The sequence below is a fragment of the Chrysochloris asiatica genome, unplaced genomic scaffold (genome assembly GCF_000296735.1).
Source record: "Chrysochloris asiatica unplaced genomic scaffold, ChrAsi1.0 scaffold00308, whole genome shotgun sequence".
Classification (NCBI taxonomy): domain Eukaryota; kingdom Metazoa; phylum Chordata; class Mammalia; order Afrosoricida; family Chrysochloridae; genus Chrysochloris; species Chrysochloris asiatica.
In genome coordinates this window covers 1,420,328-1,439,024 of record NW_006408826.1, presented here as the reverse complement: position 1 = coordinate 1,439,024, position 18,697 = coordinate 1,420,328, and the positions used below count along the sequence as shown (strand labels likewise).

Here is an 18,697-nt window from a genome sequence, read left to right as displayed (position 1 = left end):
TTCCAGAACACTTCATTGTGCTTATCAGGTACCTGTACAACACCAAGAGGCAGTTGTTTGAACAGAACAAGGGAACACCAAATGGCTTAAAATTAGGATAGGTGTGCGCCAGAGTTGTATTCTTTTACCATACTTATTCAACCTGTATGCTGAGCAAAAAATCCGGGAAACTGGATTATATGAAGAAAAATATGGCATCAAGATTGGAAGAATACTCCTGTGTGCGCCTTCACTCGGGCTCTCAGAAATCAAAATGGCTTCCAGAGGAACGACAGAGACAAGCAAATTAAAGCAGAACTTAGAAGAACAGTTGGATAGACTAATGCAGCAATTACAAGATCTGGAGGAATGCAGAGAGGAACCTGATACAGAGGAATATGAAGAAACCAAAAAGGAAACGCTGGAGCAGCTAAGTGAATTTAATGATTCACTGAAGAAAATTATGTCTGGAGATATGACTTTGGTAGATGAACTAAGTGGAATGCAAGTGGCTATTCAGGCAGCTATCAGTCAGGCCTTTAAAACTCTAGAGGTCATCAGGTTGTTTGCAAAGAAACAACCAGGACAGCTTCGGACAAGGTTAGCAGAGATGGATAGAGATCTGATGGTGGGAAAGCTGAAAAGAGACCTGTACACTCAACAGAAGGTAGAGCTATTGACAGCTCTCAGGAAACTTGGAGAGAAGCTGGCTGCAGATGATGAGGCCTTCTTGTCAGCAAATGCAGGTGCTGTTCTCAGCCAGTTTGAGAAAGTTTCTACAGACCTTGGCTCTGGAGACAAAGTCCTTGCTTTGGCAAGTTTTGAAGTTGGAAAAACCAAAAAATGACATGTGGAATCTTGGGACATTGATCACATTGTTGTAAATGGCATGTTTCTTCTGGGGATCTTATGGCATTGCAAAGCCAAGAGATTCTCAAAGTGCATAAGAAAAAGTGACACACAAATGTACTGGTGGCATCTGTAGATGCCCTTCAGCATTGTGCTTTGTGAGTGATCCTAGCTTGTTGGGATGGAGGGATTCCCTGGTCTTTATTCATTTTGATTTGTCTGGTTAAGAGAGAAAAAAAGAAAATAGAGTTTCTCTGCCTGTTTTGCATTAAGTCTCCTGGTTTGTAAGCGCTGATAGTGAATGAAGAGATGTAAACTAAGGGTTCTTTTCTGCTCACAACTTTACTCTTTGTAGTGAATAATGTAGCAACATCAATAGACCTCATAGGTGTTTATAGAATTTTAGAGTTCTAAGTGACCTTAGAAATCATTTTCATTTTACAAACAAGGAAACTGAGGTTCAGAAAGAGCAATTGGCTTGCTTAGAGTCACATCAGAGACAGAGCTAGGGATAAGACTCAATCCTGACCCCTGGTTTAGTGTTCACTGAGTTTTATGTTTTAAACTTTTTCTTTTCTTTTTTTCCCCAATGATTAACACATATTTGTGCAAGTCAGTGTCAGTGTTTGTGAAAATTTGATGCCCCAATAAAAAGTTAACACTAAAAAAAAAAAAAAAGATTGGAAGAATACTCATTAACAACTTACAATATTTTGATCAACCATCAACACTCATGGAAGCAGCAGTATTGGGCAACTCTGTTGCACAAAGCTCTTTAAAGTGTTGAAGAGCAAAGATGACAGTTTGAGGACTAAGGAGTGCCTGATCCAAGCCATGGTATTTTCAATAACCTCATATGCATGTGAAAGCTGGACACTGAATAAGGAAGACCGTAGAAGAATTGAACATTTGAGCTATGGTGTTGGAGGAAACTATTAAAAGTACCCTGGACTGCCAAGAGAACAAACAGATCTGTTTTTTGAAGAAGTACAGCCAGAGTGCTCCTTGGAAGCCAGGATTTATTGCTAGGATGGACTAGTCACTAGAGAAGTATATTATGTTTGGTAAAGTGAAGTGTTGGACAAAAAGAGGAAGACCCCCAACAAGATGGATTGGCACAATGGCAGCAGCAATGGGTTCAGGGGTAGCAATGATTATGAGGTCAGCACAGAAACTGGTAGTGTTTCGTCTGTTATGCATAGGGTCGCTATGAATCAGTACCAACTCAATGGCACCTAACAACAACAACAGTTGCCACTGACTCAGAGTTTACTCCCATTCATAATGATAGTGTGTAACAGAACCAAACACTACCCAGTCCAGATCATTGGTATCTGAAAACCCATTGCTTTGACTATTTAAAAGTAGGATAAACACAGTGGTTCAAACCCACCAGCTGCTCCTCGGAAATCCTATACAGAGTCATTATTTGGATCAGGCTCAACTGCATTTAACAACAACTTAATAATAGAGTCCTGGTGTGGTGCTGTGGAGTCCTGGTGAGGTGCTGTAAGGTAAGCACTGGACCATAAGGTCAGTTTGAAGTGCAAGGCCAACGGTTCAAATTTATCATCAGAAACCCTATACAGGGTCGCTATGAGTTGGAATGAACTTGACAGCACTTAACAACAACTTAATAATGACAATGGCTACTATTGATGTGGCACTATAGGGTAAGCATTGGACCCCAAGATCGATTTGAACCACAAGGTTGGCAGTTCAAACTCACCAGTCGCTCCTTGAAAAACCTATACAGGGTCCCTATGAGTTGGAACCAATTTGATGACACTTAACAACTACTGATCAATGTTTACTGTGTACCAAGTACTCTTGTAACATGCATTGCGTATGTGTTATTCTGTGCCCTACTTCGAACTGCTCCATATGATTTCCTAGGCTATGATCTTTACAAGAGAATCCTGGTATAGTGCTGTGGGATAAGCACAGGACTGCTAACCACAAGGTCAGAGGTTCAAACCCACTTGCTGCTCCTCGGAAACCCTAATACAGGGTCACTCCAAGTGGGAACCCAGCTCGATGGTACTTCATAACCACAGGTGCAGAATGCCACATTTTTCTTGCATGGAGCCACTGGGTAGGTTTAAACCATCAAGCTTCTGGTTAGCAACTGAGAGCTTAACCAGTGTGGCACCAGGGTGGTTCATTCCATGCTGTATCTCAATGTCATCGAGTCGATTCTGACTCATAGGGACTCTGTATATAGTTTCCAAATGTGTCCATTTTTAGAGAAGCAAAGAGCTTTATCTTTCTCCCATGGAGCCATGAGTAGGTTTGGATTGTCTGCCTTGTGGTTTGCTGATCCTACAGAGCCACCAGACCTCCTTTCTAATACGTTGTTGTGAAGTGCCTTCAAGTCGGTTTTGACTCATAACGACCCCGTATAGGGTTTTGAAAAGATGCTGAGAGTGAAGAAATTGAACTACCAGCCTTGTGGTTCAAACCTGGAAGTCCAGCGTGCATTAACCTGTTGCGCCATACCAGGACTCTCAAATGTCAAGCAACTCTGCAGCAAATATATCAATTAGACTCATTTTACTGAGCAGGAAAGCAGGGCCCAGAGAAATGATGTGGCATGCCCATGGTCACACAGTTAAAAAGTCACAGCTAGGAATTGCACTTAGACAGTCTAGGTCCAAATACCCCATATTCCCTTGTCAGTTCAGCATACTGTGGTGGCATACCAGTGTTTGAAACACCTGCAGATCATACTTGGTGGAGAGGTTTCATCAGAGCTTCCACACTGAGACAGACTAGGAAGGAGAGGTGGGTGAGTTCTGAAAGGTTAGGTAGGCACTGAAAACCTATGAATAGAAACAGAACACTGTCTGATATAGTCCGGGAAGATGAGCCTCACAGGCTGGAAGGCACTCAAAGTACAACTGGGGAAAAGATGGCTCCTCAAAGTACAGTTAACATAATGACATGAATGGTGCAAAGCTTTAGGGACCTACAGTTGCCAATGGGATCGCAGCCCGATTCCTAAGCACTACGCTACCAGAGATCCTTGCCCCCTTTTACTGGCCCTAATTTGATCAGCAGAGACTTCTTGGATGTGATGTTGAAAGCGGGTCCTAAATAGATGACAAGGGATGGCACAGACTGAGAAATACATCTTAGCAGAGGAGTAGCCAGTGCTAAATCCCAAAGGCAGGAGCTATCAGGGTGGGAAGACTCAAGGTTGTAAGGGGGAGTCACCCATACTGGGCTCAAGCGACAGCATTTATCTAGGCAGTAATGACTGAAGGCCTAGACCAGAGCTGCGCCCATGGAGATAGAAAAGAGAAGATGAAATTAAGAGTGGAAAGAGCTGAAAAGACTCAGAGGCTTACTGTTTTGACTGACAGGGTAAAGAAGGGGGGGGGAGGGATGTCGTCCACCCACACAGGGAATGCAGACAGACAAACTCTGCAAATGAAGGTGACAATAAGTTGTTTTAGACACACTGAGAAGCCTGTGGGACAGCCTGTGGACCTCTTTAGAAGGCAGGCCCCAATATCTGCAGCTCTGGGAAAGCCCTGGGCTGGAGACGAGTGAGATTTGTTCTTCATCAGTATATTATTTAGCAACCAATGATACGATATTTAATAAGACCACCAAACCAAAAATGGCCAAGCACAGACCTCTGGAGAACTCAGTATTTAAGGGACTCCAGTGCTTTTGTCTGTTTGTCGTACTGCTGGTGGCTTGCATGTTTCTATGATGCTGGAAGCTATGATACCGTATCTCAAATACCCTGTGGGTCACCCACAGTGGGCAGGTTTCAGTGCAGCTTCCAGACTAAGACAGACGAGGAAGAAAGGCCAAGCAATCTACTTGCAAAAAATACCCAATCTTCTGGATCACACAGTGGTCACAAAGGACAGAAGCACACAAATGATGGCAGAGAGAGCAAAGAACCAGGTACTGTTTTATTCTACTATGCATGGGGTCACCATGAATTGGAGCAAATTCAACAGCAAGTAATAATGATAAGAAAAAAATGTTACAGACTGAAATGTTACACAAATGATATGCATATTATTTTGCTGTTAAATGCTGTCAAGTCAGTCTGACTCACAGCGCCAAAGTATCTGTGAGCCCATAAGGAGCAGCTGGTGAGTTTGAAGCGACCGCACAGTCCAGTGCTGTCCATTACCCTTCACAGTAGTTTCCTAAATGTGCTGTTTGCATTATATGTGCTTGCACGTTATTTTTATAGGCACGTTATATGTAAAATATGCTAACTCAGGACAGTACATACAATCCACTTAGAATACACAATTCATCAGTTTTTAGGAAGTTCCCAGAGCAGTGCAACCAATACGAGGAAGAGTAAAAAGTTATCTGCACATCGGTTATATTAAAGCTTCTGTTAGCTGCATTGTCTTATCAGTGCTTTCCGTTCAAGAGTCAGTACTGGAACACCATCAGGAAAAAGGGTCAGCAATCAACAGTGCTCGTTACAGTGAGATGCTCACTGAAGAACTGAAGCCTAAACTTTACATTAAACGCAGAGGACTGCTATCCAAGGGCATCGTGATCTTGCATGACAGTGCATGTCCATACACCTCTGCCCACACTGTTGACACTCTGCAAAAACTTCATTTTGAGGTGTTAAAGTATCCTCCCTACAGTCTTGATCTTGCTCCACCAGACTTTCACCTGTTTGGTCTCCTGAAAGCAGTCCTTGAAGATGAAGATTCACCTCTGAGGAAGAAGTGAAGACAGTGGTGCACTCGTGGCTCGCAGCTCAGCCTAAAACATTTTTTTAATAAGGGAATACGAAAGCTTGTTGACAGACAAAGTGCATTTAAAAGCATGGAGATTCTGTTGAAAATAATATATTTATCTTTTATAAAAGTTGATTAAAATAAATTCTACAACAAGAGTGCGGGTAATTTTTGACTCACCCTTGTAATTCCAATACATAGTCACCTCCCTAAAAGGAAAGCAGACACTCCCCATTTCTCTCCAACATCTTCACAGCTCTATTGTTGATCAGTTTGCAGCACAAGGTCAACAGTTCAAACTCACCAGAAGCACCTCAGAAACCCAATACAGGGTCACTATGAGGTGGAACCTACTTGACAGCACTTAACAAGGATTTGTCTATTGTAGACTTTAAAATAAATAGAATCATATAATATCTGGCTTATTTCATGCAATACGATGTTTTCAAGGTCCATCCAAATCACAGTACATATCAGTACTTTATGGATGAATATGCCACTTTTGTTTATTCCTTCATCAGCTGATGGGACATATTTCTAGTTACCGTGAATGATGCTACTATGAACATACTGAACGAGTCTGTGTGGTGACATACGTTTTTAATTTTCTTGGTAGATACCTAGGAATAGAATTACTGGGTCACATGGTAATTCCATGTAGAACATTTCTAAGGAACTACCAAACCATTTTCCAAAGTAACTGCACTATTTTAAATTCCCACCTGTAGTGTAGGAGGGTTTCAATTTCTCCACATCCTAGTCAACACTTGTTATTGTCTATCTTTATGATTCGAGTCTTTTTGATCCTACACTAATGTGGTTTTGCTTGTAGTTTTGATGATCGTATTTCTCTAATGATGTTGCACATCTTTTCATGTTCTTATTTGGCCCCTTATATGCATATCTTCTTGGGAGAAATGTTTATTCAAATACTTTTCCCATTTTTCAGTTGGGTTAATTCATTGGACTGTTCAGTGTACACTGCTTTTGAGTCTTTGCTCTGCTGACTACTACCTATATATACGGCCTTGAAAAAGTGACTGAACCTTTATTCCATCCCCTTATCTATAAACTGGGTACAATAATACTGTGTTGCTGTTGTCAAGTTGGTTCCTACTCATAATGACCTTGTATAGGATTTCCAAGGAGTGGCTGGTGGGTTTGAAGAGTCAACCTTACAGTTAGTGGCCCAGTGCTTACCCTACAGTACCACACTGGGAACTCTGGGAATAGTAATAGTACCTCCCTTATTAGATATAGTGTTGTTGTAAAGATTAAGTAAGATGTCTATCAGCGTGCATTAAATGGTAGCTGTTATTATTCAATATACTTACACATATTTTGAGACATGCATATTCAAGTATATGATGATTATTTTCATTTTTATTGTTCTAGAATAATGAAATATACTAGCTTTAAAAAATTATGATCAAATAACAAAATGCATACACTTTGCATGCAATAATAATGTTATTACTACAATTTTTCTTTTAAAAATAACTTGTTGATTCTCAAGCAAAACAAAAACCATAAAAGGATGTTTGCTAACGCACTGTTTGTAACAGCACAAAGTAAATAATCAAAATACTCATCAGGAAGGGACTGTTTAACTATGGAACATTCAAACAATGGACTATCATGCAGCTGTTAAAATATATATGAGTAACTTTGTATGTACCTGTATGAAAAACAGTAAGTGAAAAAGGGATTTTTTTCCCACTGTGTTAATATTTAATGAATAACAGCATTCCTTTTTATTATATAATCATAGGGCCTACATACAGTTTGAAACAGGCTTTTTTTTTTTTTTTTAAGCTTTTATTGTGTATTGAGTGAGTGAAGGTTTATAGGGCAGATGATCAGTTTTACATTCAATAAATCATTGTAATGATTACAATCCCCTCCATGTACCCTCAGTTAACAGTATTTACCTCTATTAAACGCCCCCTTTCTTTTTTGATGTACACACACCACACTGAAAATATATATTTGCTTAAATGTCCAAAGGGCACATTTTGCAAGCCAGCTTCCTGCCCATAGGCACACTGTCTTTCGCAGACCATGCGCCTTTAGTCCTCTGTCTCTCTTATGCCTTCGCCTCCGCCACCATCTCTGTTGTCGCTGCTTTTCTGGTTAGGATCCCTCACTCCTCTCATGCTCTTCCCTCTTGATGGTCCTAGGGTCCTCTGTTCCTGAAATGATAGAACTGCTCCCCGCTTTTAGTTGCATCTCTTCTATATTTATAGTTGTGACTGTCGCCATTAGACCTGATAACAATTATTCACAATTGAATCATAAAATCCCACCTCTCCCCCATCACCAGACCCATCTGGACAAGAGGAAAACTATTCAGTAGGGTTTCATCTTACTCCGCCTCGTTCTGATACTAAGCATCCTCATGAAAGCCAGCTACTTTGTGCCTTTGTTGTTGTTGTTAAGTGTTGTCGAGTCAGTTCTGATCCATAGTGACCCTGTATAGGGTTTCTGAGGAGTGGATGGTGAGCTTGAGCCACCAACAATGTGGCTCACACAACTCTGCAGTCCAACGCATGAATCCACAGTGAAGTCTAAGTTGCCCATCCCTATCAACACAGTGTACTGAGGAGGCATACTTTATTCTATATATGAAGAATCCTTCCCTATTCAGTTGGAATTTGGGGAAGCTTCGTCCATAATCAAGGGTCCAGTTGATCTGGTTGTAGCAATTTACACTTGCTCCCTGTATCATACTTCTTTATCTTCATCTGGTCAAATTCTGGTCAGCAAGTCATCCAAGCTAGGTCAAACAGGTACTGTCTGCAAGTCTGGGAATTCTCACATGCCACCCTCCTCTTCAGACCCATTGGCTACTTCACTTTTAACTCTAGTCCCCAGTGGCTGGGTCAGTGTCCTTGGGCTCGGGAGTTCACACGTCAACCAGAACTTCCAGCCCATCCTCTTCTCTCTCTCAGCTCAAGGTCACCAGGCATATACAGAACATAGCCAATCTCAGCCCACATCTTCTTTGCTGCATTTTCCCCACTTCTACTCGCAGGTAGACCAGTATACAAGACTGTTCATGTGTTCCCTTTTAAATTTCAGTCTTAGGGGTGGCTGATTTTTCTTGGCTTGATGGCGCCGAGGCAAACACTTTGCTTGATACTGTCACATTGTATGGAGTTCTAGCGTGGTGCTATAGAATAAGCACTGGACTACAAGGTCAGTTTGAACCACAAGGGTCACTATGAGTTAGAACCGACTCAACAATACTAACAACAACATGCAATGTATATGATCCCAGCTGGGTATTTAAAAAGTGTTTGTGTATTTATATAGACAGAGAAACGATCTGAAAGCCTAGACAAAAAAATTTTTAACAGTGCTCACTTCTAGAGAATGGAGCTGTGACTAATTTTTTACCATATATATTATTTTTCAATTAAAAAAAGACTGATTACGAATTGTCAATCCAGTTTTTCTCAAACATATCTATCCTGGTTACATAAAATGCAAATGAAAGCAAGAAAGGGATTGATCTGGAATTAAAAGAAATCGCTATTATTGATTTGGGAATTCGGTAACAACCAAACTGAATGTCAAGTTACTGTTTAAAGTACACTGCAAGTATTTTAAAACAACCCAAGGGATTAAAATACAAAACTAGTATTAAAGAACTAAAAACTGATTTTGACCACAGTAACTTTCAGAACCTCAGCAGCAGCATTTGACCTTGTCTACCTCGAGCTTACCTTTGATCATCAACTAAAACATTTGTTTTTTTAAAAAAAACAAAAAAAGTTTTTTTTTTAAATTTAGGATTTTTGTATAAAGACAAGAAGGAATAAAAGTTGGAAGGTCAGTATCTTCAAAAGCAGTCTGAAATGAAAATATTACACCTGTGTAATCCTACAATTCCGTTTTCTAAGTATTTAGTAACCTAGACACTAATCAGTTAGGACAAAATTTGAAAATGATGGGGATCATTGGAAGGGGGGAGATAAAACACGGTTTCAGTGAAAAAGTGGGGCTTTTGGTTTCATAATCAGCACTTTTAGCATACAATGCTTTGCTTTGCCTAAAGCTTCCCAAAATACACCATCTCATTACTTACAGTTACCCAGCAGGATAGATTTTTTAGCCTGATGCAGCAATTTGCATTCATTCATGTGACCCGAAATGTTTTTATTTTCCACAGAGTCTGCCCTCCCAAGAGTAAAGGAACCACTCCCCGCGACCCCTTGCCCCGACCCCACCCCCTGGCCTGGTACAGGGCATGTTTTTCTTTTCAGTGTGGCTATCTTATATGCAAGTTTCCAAATATAAATCTAGTTTTACATAGCGGGGTGGAACTCAAGGGCTTTAAAATACACAATGGGACCTTTCTTTTTGTTTTGTTTGTAAGGCATGTTTATTCCTTTCAAAATCCAATTCTTTTCTGCCTTGGGGTTTTTTGTTGTTGTTGTAACCATGTACTTTCAGTAATGAATGACATTTTAAATAAAATGAAACAATATTTTATGGTAATATCGATTTTGACACAATTTTTGTTGTCATTTTAAGTGCCGTTGAGTATGTTCTGACCCATAGCTACCCTATATTGGACTTCAAGGAGCAGCTGGTGAGCCTGAACCGCCAACCCTGAGGTTCAAACCAATTTTGCAATCCAGCTCGTTATCCCACAGTGCCAAAATTAGTAGGACACTTATTTCCTGAGAGGTCTCTGGTGCTAAGTTTGGTGGGATGAGGCCTCTGCTTCTTCAGATTCACTAAGTTAAACAGGCCCCCACCACATGGCAGCACAGAGGTGGAAAAGGTACATGGGCACTATATGTCCCATAGGTCATTGAAGGATTACGTTGTCTATGATTTCTTGTTTGAACACTGAGTATCAGCTTCTGGTGAGGTGCTACAGGATAAACATTGGACTGTTAACCGAAAGATCAATTGTTGGTTCAAACCCACCAGCCGCTTCCTGGAAGCCCTATACAGGATTTGGGGTCTCTGAGTCAGAACCGACTCAATGACACTTTAAAACAACAGTACTTAGCAACAACAATAAATTTTGGGTTGATTTGCAATACTTTTTTATCTTAAAACAACAGAAATGCAAAACTTGTGGTTGTAGAGACTGATGATGTAAGTTAAACATAACAGTTGCCTTCAAAAGGCAATGCAGTGTGGGGATAGAAGAGAGCTTAGAGAGGGGAACCAGGCATTACTACACTTCTGATTCTATGTGGTATGGTGGGTAAGCATTAAATGACTAACTGAAAGGTCAGCCGTTTGAACCTACCAGCTTCTCCATGGCTGTAAAACAAGGCACTCGTATAAAGACTGACAGCCTGAAAACCCCTAAGGAGTAGTTCGACCCTGTCTTATAGGATCGGACCGCTACGAGTCGGAACTGACTTCCATAGCAGTGGAAGGACCATTCAGAATAGAAAAGGAATTAGGAGTGGAGCCGATTATCTGTACAGAACCTTCTGCTCTACTACTAACTAGTTACATCATTCAGGCAAGTCATTTAAGCACTCTGAGCTTCACTTTCCTTAGATATAAAATGTGGGGAAGTATCATGAGGTTCTTTTGAGGCTTTAATGAGATAATAGTATCTCTGCAGTGCCTACCACAGGGACCCACTCAATAAACCTTAATTATTATTAACTAATAATAACTAATAAAAGTTGGTTTTCCCAAACTGAAGAGAGATGTACTCATTCTCATTTGGGCAACGGTATACGAGGACAAATGGGTATATGTGACTGTCTGCCAATACTCAATACTGATTCCAGGTGTTTTACTCAATGGCTGACCAATTATGGGGACGTGTGGGCCCTAGTTTGAATCCAGACTTCCTCAAAGGGTGCTTCTGAGAATGTCTGTAGGAGAATCCTCCAGAGAACTTGCTAAAAATACTGAGCTCTGTGTTCCAAGCCAAATCTAGTATATCCCAATCTCTAGGGATAAGGTTTGGGAACCACCTCTATACCACTCACTGCAAACAGATACAAGGAGGGAATCTGAGAGCAGGGAAAAGGCAAAATGAAAGGAATTTGGCTCTGTATTAAGGGTGGCTCTCATTTTGATTAACTTTACTAGCAGACAGTGCACACATTTTGACATCTAGTTCCATGACCTGCCAAATGCTTGAACTACTTTTACATTTCTTGCCTTTCCTACCAGCTCCTCCTCCCAGTATCAGTACTTGGTGGAAAAACTTGGAACTCAATCCTCTTCACCCTTAGACCACTTTTGCTACCAATTCACTTACTTCCATTTTGGGAAGTGAAGGTGAGATCAAATGTCATGTGCTCAGAATAAAGACAAATAAGCTTCAGCAGGAGGATACATTTCTATTTCCAGGTCAGAACCAGTTTCTCACCTGGTCAGTAGTTTTGTCACTGTTCTTCTCACGCTCTTTAGCCAAGAAAACACAACAAAAAAACTCCTCTGAGGAATCTTCCTCAAGGAGAGTAGGACATCAACCTGGGGATTCTTTGGAGACCATTAGAACAGTAATCTAGAGATCAGCACAGCCCTTGGGGAAGGCAGGACACAAAATTGGGAAATGAGAAAGGAAAAGTCCCAAGTTGCCTCTGAAATGTTTTGCTTTGGGAAGTGCTTCTAGCTCATTCTGTCAAGTTGAGCAGCAGCCTTGTAAATTTTACCTGACAAGAAAACACATTACTTCATCTGGAATATCTGTAGACTATGGGACACTAAATCTTTCTACAGTGTTTAGCATATCAACAGGAAGTAGGAGTCAGGGATTAAAAAATAACTACAACAACAAAGAGCCTTGAACCCCACTCCCAAAAATATCTTACTAGAAAAGTTATAAATGAAGTACCAACATGAAGAAAATGTCACAGTGCATTAATAATAACCAACAGAAGGCTAATTACCAAAATGTGAATATTACTCATTTCCCCACTGCATCATCTTGACAGCGGTCACCCATGTGGCACTTTCTCTCTATGACCCTAAGCACCCAGAGTCCAGTCTCCACTAGTTAGGACTCAGTCCTGGCCAAACAGGCAAACACCAACCCCTCTGCTGGTTCTCACTGCTCCCTAGTGGGTTCAAGAACTAGCCAGAATGACTCATCAAATGCATAGAGGCTACCTATACTTAGAGTTTACCCATTCATTATAAGCAGAAAGGAAACAAGCAAAGAGCTGCATCAGGCAAGGTCTGGCAGAGGTCCCAGCAGCATGAGGCTTCCACTGTCCCCAGGAACATGTTGTACTCAACAATATAGAAACCCCAAAAGAGAAAGCTAGATGAACGGGGTTCTGTAGTCAGTAAGGTCTAACACATATGTCCTGACTGGAACCTTAATGTATGGATCTGATCAATCCAGTCAATGAATGTACCTGAGTGACTATATCTTGCTCTTTATTTTCTGAGATCAACTGCCAGTGTGTGGCGCTGCAGGCTAATGCACTGAACTGCAAGGTCGGTTTGAACTGCAAGGTTGTTGGTTCAAGCTCACCAGCTGCTCTCCGAAACCCTATACAGGGTCTCTATGAGTCAGAACCGATGAGACGGCACTTAACAACAACAATTGCCCAGGTGGGACTGGGAGATCCAACTCACTTACATGAGTTTGTGGGTTGCCTGGACTCCTGGTATGGTGCTGTAGGATCAGCACTGGACTGCTAACCACAAGATCAGCAGTTCAAACCTAGCAGATACTCCTTGGAGACTCTCATAGGGTCTCCATGAGTCAGAACTGACTCAACAGCACTTAACAACGTGTTGCCTGGCTATTGTAAACCCAAAAGGCACCTTGATTGTTTGGTGATTCCAAGGGCTATTTTCAGAAACCATAGTTGAAAGGACAAACTAAGTTTTTATCCCATTCATAGCCACTTTTCTAACAAAAACTACAGCAAAGAAATGACACAGTTATTCTTCCCTAATGATGATATATAGCTGATCCTGGAGAAATCAGTAAGTCCATAAGCATCCTCCAGCCACTGATGTTTTCCAAGCACCAATTCCAAAGAACGCAAAACCTGGATTATATAGTGCAACTCAAATCCAGATACAAAAAATACCTCGGCGAAGCCATCAGGGCAAGCAATCAAGTCCCTTCATGACAAACCCCCCTCCAAGACTAAAACTCAAAGGGGACACATGAGTAAGCTTGCTGGCGACCACATTGGTCTATTGGTGAGTGGAAGAGGGGGAAAGGCAGCAATGAAGAAATGAGCTGAGTTCAACCATGTTCCATAGACTCCCGTTGACCTGGAGATGAGGGAGAGAAGAGGAAAGGCTGGTTGGTCCAATAGTGTGATGAGACCTGGGGACTTCTGAGCCCATGGACAAGGACATAGCCAATGGAGGGCTAGAGCTGAGAATGAAACATCCAGCTGACATGAAGTGAGGGGAGACACACAAGAACACCAAAACTTGCAGATAGTTCCCATTTGACCTAGCCTGGATGGCTTGATAATCAGAACTCAACTAGAGGAAGACTAAAAAAAAAAATTTTTTTACATAAAGGAAATGAGTGCTAATTGCTACAATTTGATGAGCTTGACCTATACTCATGGCTGTAGTTATACCAACAGAGAGGGAAGGAGTCTTCATATCAAGTATCAATAGTATCCCCCTCTGTTTACAGGGTAGATCAGGACTGGCAACTTAAGCATTGGCTACCTAAAATGAGGGGGTGATAAATGCACGAAGTGACTGGCTTACAAGTTTCCAAAAGGGTGTTTAGTTTAAGAGTGTGCAAAGGAAGATAAGAGTCCCCACTGAATACTTTTCATCTTGTCTAGACAAGTCTGGTGAAAAGAGATAAGGATAAGATTCTTATGCTTCAATAGTGAGTAACTGTTACCATGAATAACTGCGATTGTCACAACTGTAAAGGTAGAAGTTTTATAACAAAAATGGGGGAGTAGTTAATCTTACAGTCCTGAAACAGAGGACCCTAGGACCATCAAGGGAGAAGAGCAGGAGCAGAAATCAGGACCTTATCCAGAGAAGAAGCAACACCAGAGATGAGGACATGGAGAGCGAGCAGCTAAGAACTCTAGACTCATGGAAAGAGAGGGGCTCAGTGCTGGAGGCCAAGAGGCAGCCTTGCAGAATGTGCCCTTTGGTTGTTTAGATGATTATATATTCCTGAGTGGTTTTGTGTACACCCCCCACCCCACCTCCTAAAAAAAAAAGAAAAGAAAAACAAGAGGGAATGGAAGCAAATGCTGTTGAATGATGATGCACAGAGGAGACTGTAATCATTGCAATGAAACAATGGTATAAACCCTGGCAACAACAATCTTCAAAGTTGCAAGTGAAAACCCATTGGCATCCTGAGCCATCAGAGTACCTGTGTCACGATGTCTGTGAGGACTCTGGGCGATAATAAACAGTACCTGGCATTTGCTACAGGAACAAAGTGTTAGCTATTCTTGCTTCCTGTTGTTGTTAAAAGCGGTCCAGTTGGTTCCAACTCATAGTAACCCTATACAAGGGCTTCTGAGGAGCAGCTGGTGAGTTTGAACTGCTGACCTTGTGGTTTTCAGCACAGTGCTTACTTATCCTATTAGTTTTTAGAAATAGTTACAAGCCATCACGTTTTAGACAACCAAAACTTTGACAAGGACCCTGGTAATTTGCTGAAATGGAAGCCCTGGCTTTTCAAAACCAAAATACAATTAAGAGTTCTTTAAAACAGCAGGTGAGCACTGCCTTATCTGTGCCATACACAGGAGTGGGTACTACTAAGGGGCATGAAGCAATTTCTGTCTGGTAGAAGCTGACATACAAGTGAGGGCAGCAAGACAAACACTGATATAGTCCTAAACATGTATATATTATACACATGAGGCCAGTCAATGATCCCCAAATGGCTGAAGCTACTGTCTCACAGGCAATTCCTCCCAGATCACTGGTCTGCATTTCTCTAAGTCCCATGATCAGTGTGTAGTACCAACTGCTGGGCCATTTCCTGTACTGTTGCTCCTCCACCTAATCACTAACTTAACTATGCATCCTCAGATTTCCCCTTAGCACCTCAAAGAGAGGTTAAAAAATAGAATCAGCTTTAATGACCAATATAATGTGGCATTGTAGTATAAGCACTGGACAGACCCCCAAGGTCAGTAGTTCAACCTCATCAGCCACTTCTCAGACACTCCATACAAGGTCTCTATTAGTCGGAACAGACTCCATGGCACTGAACAACAAATAATTTTCAAGACATAAGTCAACACTTTGTCAGGCACATGATTCATGGTAACAGCCCCTAAGGTGGCAGCCATGAGCCATGACTAAGAAGAGCAGTATCAATACAAGAGTAATTCCCCTACTTGTGGCTCTTGGAGAGTCATTAAGCAAGCTGCCAGCCATTACCTGCAAGATACACACAACAACGTCAGTAGAATTGGACAAGGCCTTAACCAGAAACAATTCTGGGAAGGAGGACTAAGTTATAGAAGTGACTGGAGTCCAAGGAGAAAAGAGAACACACTTCCCACAAATGGACTGTGCTCTCTACAGATGCTCTGCAAAACTCCACTGGTTGCTACTAAGAACATATTAGCCTTTAGTAACACAGTACGGTTAATATATATATATATATACACACACCAGCATGGCTTTTCTATTTATAGTCACACTGCCTGTCCTGTAACATGAAAATAATAAAGGATTACAGTGACAAGTCAGTAACTAATGCAGAGAAAGGCTTATTAGAACAGTACCAGCTACATAATTGGCAATCAATAATTATTTTAATCATGCAAACAATTTCTTAAATTGTACCTTGATAACCAGAAAAGCAAACAAAAACTTACTTTTTTACCAATACTGTAATCAACATAGTAAACACAAAGAAAAAACAATTTTTAAAAAACTTGGCAATATGAATTGCTGACAAATACATTTTTTCAACTTTATGTAGAGGGACTTCTGACAAGATGGCAGACTAGGCAGCCACGCTACATAGACCCTCTATAAGAAAGACATGAGAGACTAAATCAAACAGACACAAATGATAATATCCTGGAGCCCTGAGCTTCCGAGGAAAAGAAATACTGACTAGGAAAAGAGGTTAACAGGGGTGGCAAAAGAGCAGACAAGACAGGTGAACTGTCGGCTGGCCTGGCCTGCCCATCTTGAACTCTTGTGAGTAGCACTGGATTCAGAAGGCAGCTCAAGGGTGCAGATGCACATCTGTGGCTGGATTCTCTCTTGTTCCTCACTCTCCCCTGGTAACTAGAAGCATGGCTAGCTAGCCCCATCCTCATCCATCCCCTGCATAGCCTCTGCTCTGCCAGAGACTGAAGGCTACACTGTTGTGAGTCAGGGCAAATGAGCAGAGTGGTGCCCCACCTGCCCTAGACAAGCAGGAACTCTCAGAGCCAGCTGCCCTTCAGGCCTGAAAGAGTTCTTTCTGGAAACAAAGGCCCTGAACTCATTCACCATTGGTGCCTACAAGAACTATATTCAGATTGGGTGCCCTGACCATAGACAACACCTAGGGCTACAGGAATTCCATCTAGCATGGGCATACCACACTCTTATCACTCCCCTCTCCCAGTTCATGAGCTCCTTGGCTAGCAGTATACCTCCCACCCCCAGGCTCCACTCTCTGGGTCCAGCCCCTGCCCTAAGTTTTTCTTTTTGTTGTTTTTTCTTCTTTTTCCTCCTTACAATCTATAAAAAGGAGCTCTGGTAGCATAGTGGTTACAAATTAGGCAACTAACCTCAGGGTCAGCAGTTCGAAACTGCCAGCTGCTCCGCGGGAGAAAGATGAGGCTTTCTGCTCCCGTAAAGATGTACAGCCTTGGAAACCCTGTACAGGGTCGCTATGAGTCTAAACCGACTCCATGACACATAACAACAATAACAACAATCTATAAAATGAGTTTTGGTATGGCACTGCATGTTAATACACTGGACTACAAAGTTTGTTTGAACCGCAAGGTTGGTGGTTCAAGCTCACCAGGCGCTCCTTGGAAACCCTATATAGGGTTTATGAGTCGGAACCAACTCAGTAGCACTTAACAACAACAATCTTTCCCTTACCTTGTTTTTTTTTTTTTTTAATCCTTTCTTTATCTACTTTCCTTTTTTCTGTTTCTTTTTACCCCTCTCATTCTTTTTTTCTCTCTTGATTTGTCTTTACGATTCGCTTGTCTCTTTCTCTTCTTCCCTCTCTTTGTTGTTGTTAAGTGACACTAAGTCAGTTCCAACTCAGTGATTCCCCCGCGTAGGGTTTCCGAGGAGCAGCTGTGGGTTAGTAGTCTACCTTGTGGTTAGTAGTCCAGTGCTTATCCTAGAGCACCACACCAGGACTCTTCCCTCTCTCTAGTTTTGCTTATTGTATTTGCTATTTCCTTTTATTTTCTCTCTTAATTTTCTCTCCCACTGTTTTATTTTTCTTTCCTTTCTTTCTTTTCAGTTATTATATTCTTTATTCTTGATGTTGCCTGTTGGGTTTTTTCTCCTTTATTATTTTCTGCTTTGCTACTAGCTATTTGTTTAGTGTTTGTGTGTGTGTGTGTGTGTTATTATTGCTGCCACCATTATTTTTTCTTCTTGCACCACCCAACAGGAATCAGCACCTGTGCCCACACAGCCCAGTCACAACCATACCTTCTTGTTTTACCACACACTAGGCAAGAGCCACTATCAGCTCTTCTACTACCTGATCAACAGACAGCAGCCAACAACAGCCAAACCCACCCTGAATAAAGAGGCAAGGTCAGCAAATGGAGAACTGTGCATGCTCTTACATTCTCTACTTACACCCACCAAGAGGCAAGTGGTGAGGAGCTTAGAACACACCAATATATAATCATCATTTAAATACAAAGATACTATAATACTTCAGAGACAACAGACAATTTCAACTCACACAAAGAAACAAGACAGAATGGCTCAAACAACTGACCCAGATGCGGAGCCAGAAAATGTTTCTGAGGAATAAAAGACCTACCTGAAAAAGAATTCAAAAGAATGATATTTAGGAACCTTCAACAGGCTGAGAGAAAGATCAAGAAAGCAGTAGATGAAAGTAAGAGAACAGGAAAAAAAAAACTTCAGAAAATTTCAGAAGAACACTACAAGAACAAACTGACAAAATGAATGAAAAATTAGAGCCAAGAAAAAATATGCAAATAGAAATCCAGATAATTAAT

The 18,697-nt window shown here is 41.3% G+C and overlaps 1 pseudogene; it reads left to right on the top strand.

Moving 5' to 3' along the window:
• The first annotated feature begins 253 nt into the window (after positions 1-253).
• LOC102815808 lies at positions 254-826 on the top strand (annotated as a pseudogene).
• The last annotated feature ends 17,871 nt before the right edge of the window (positions 827-18,697 follow it).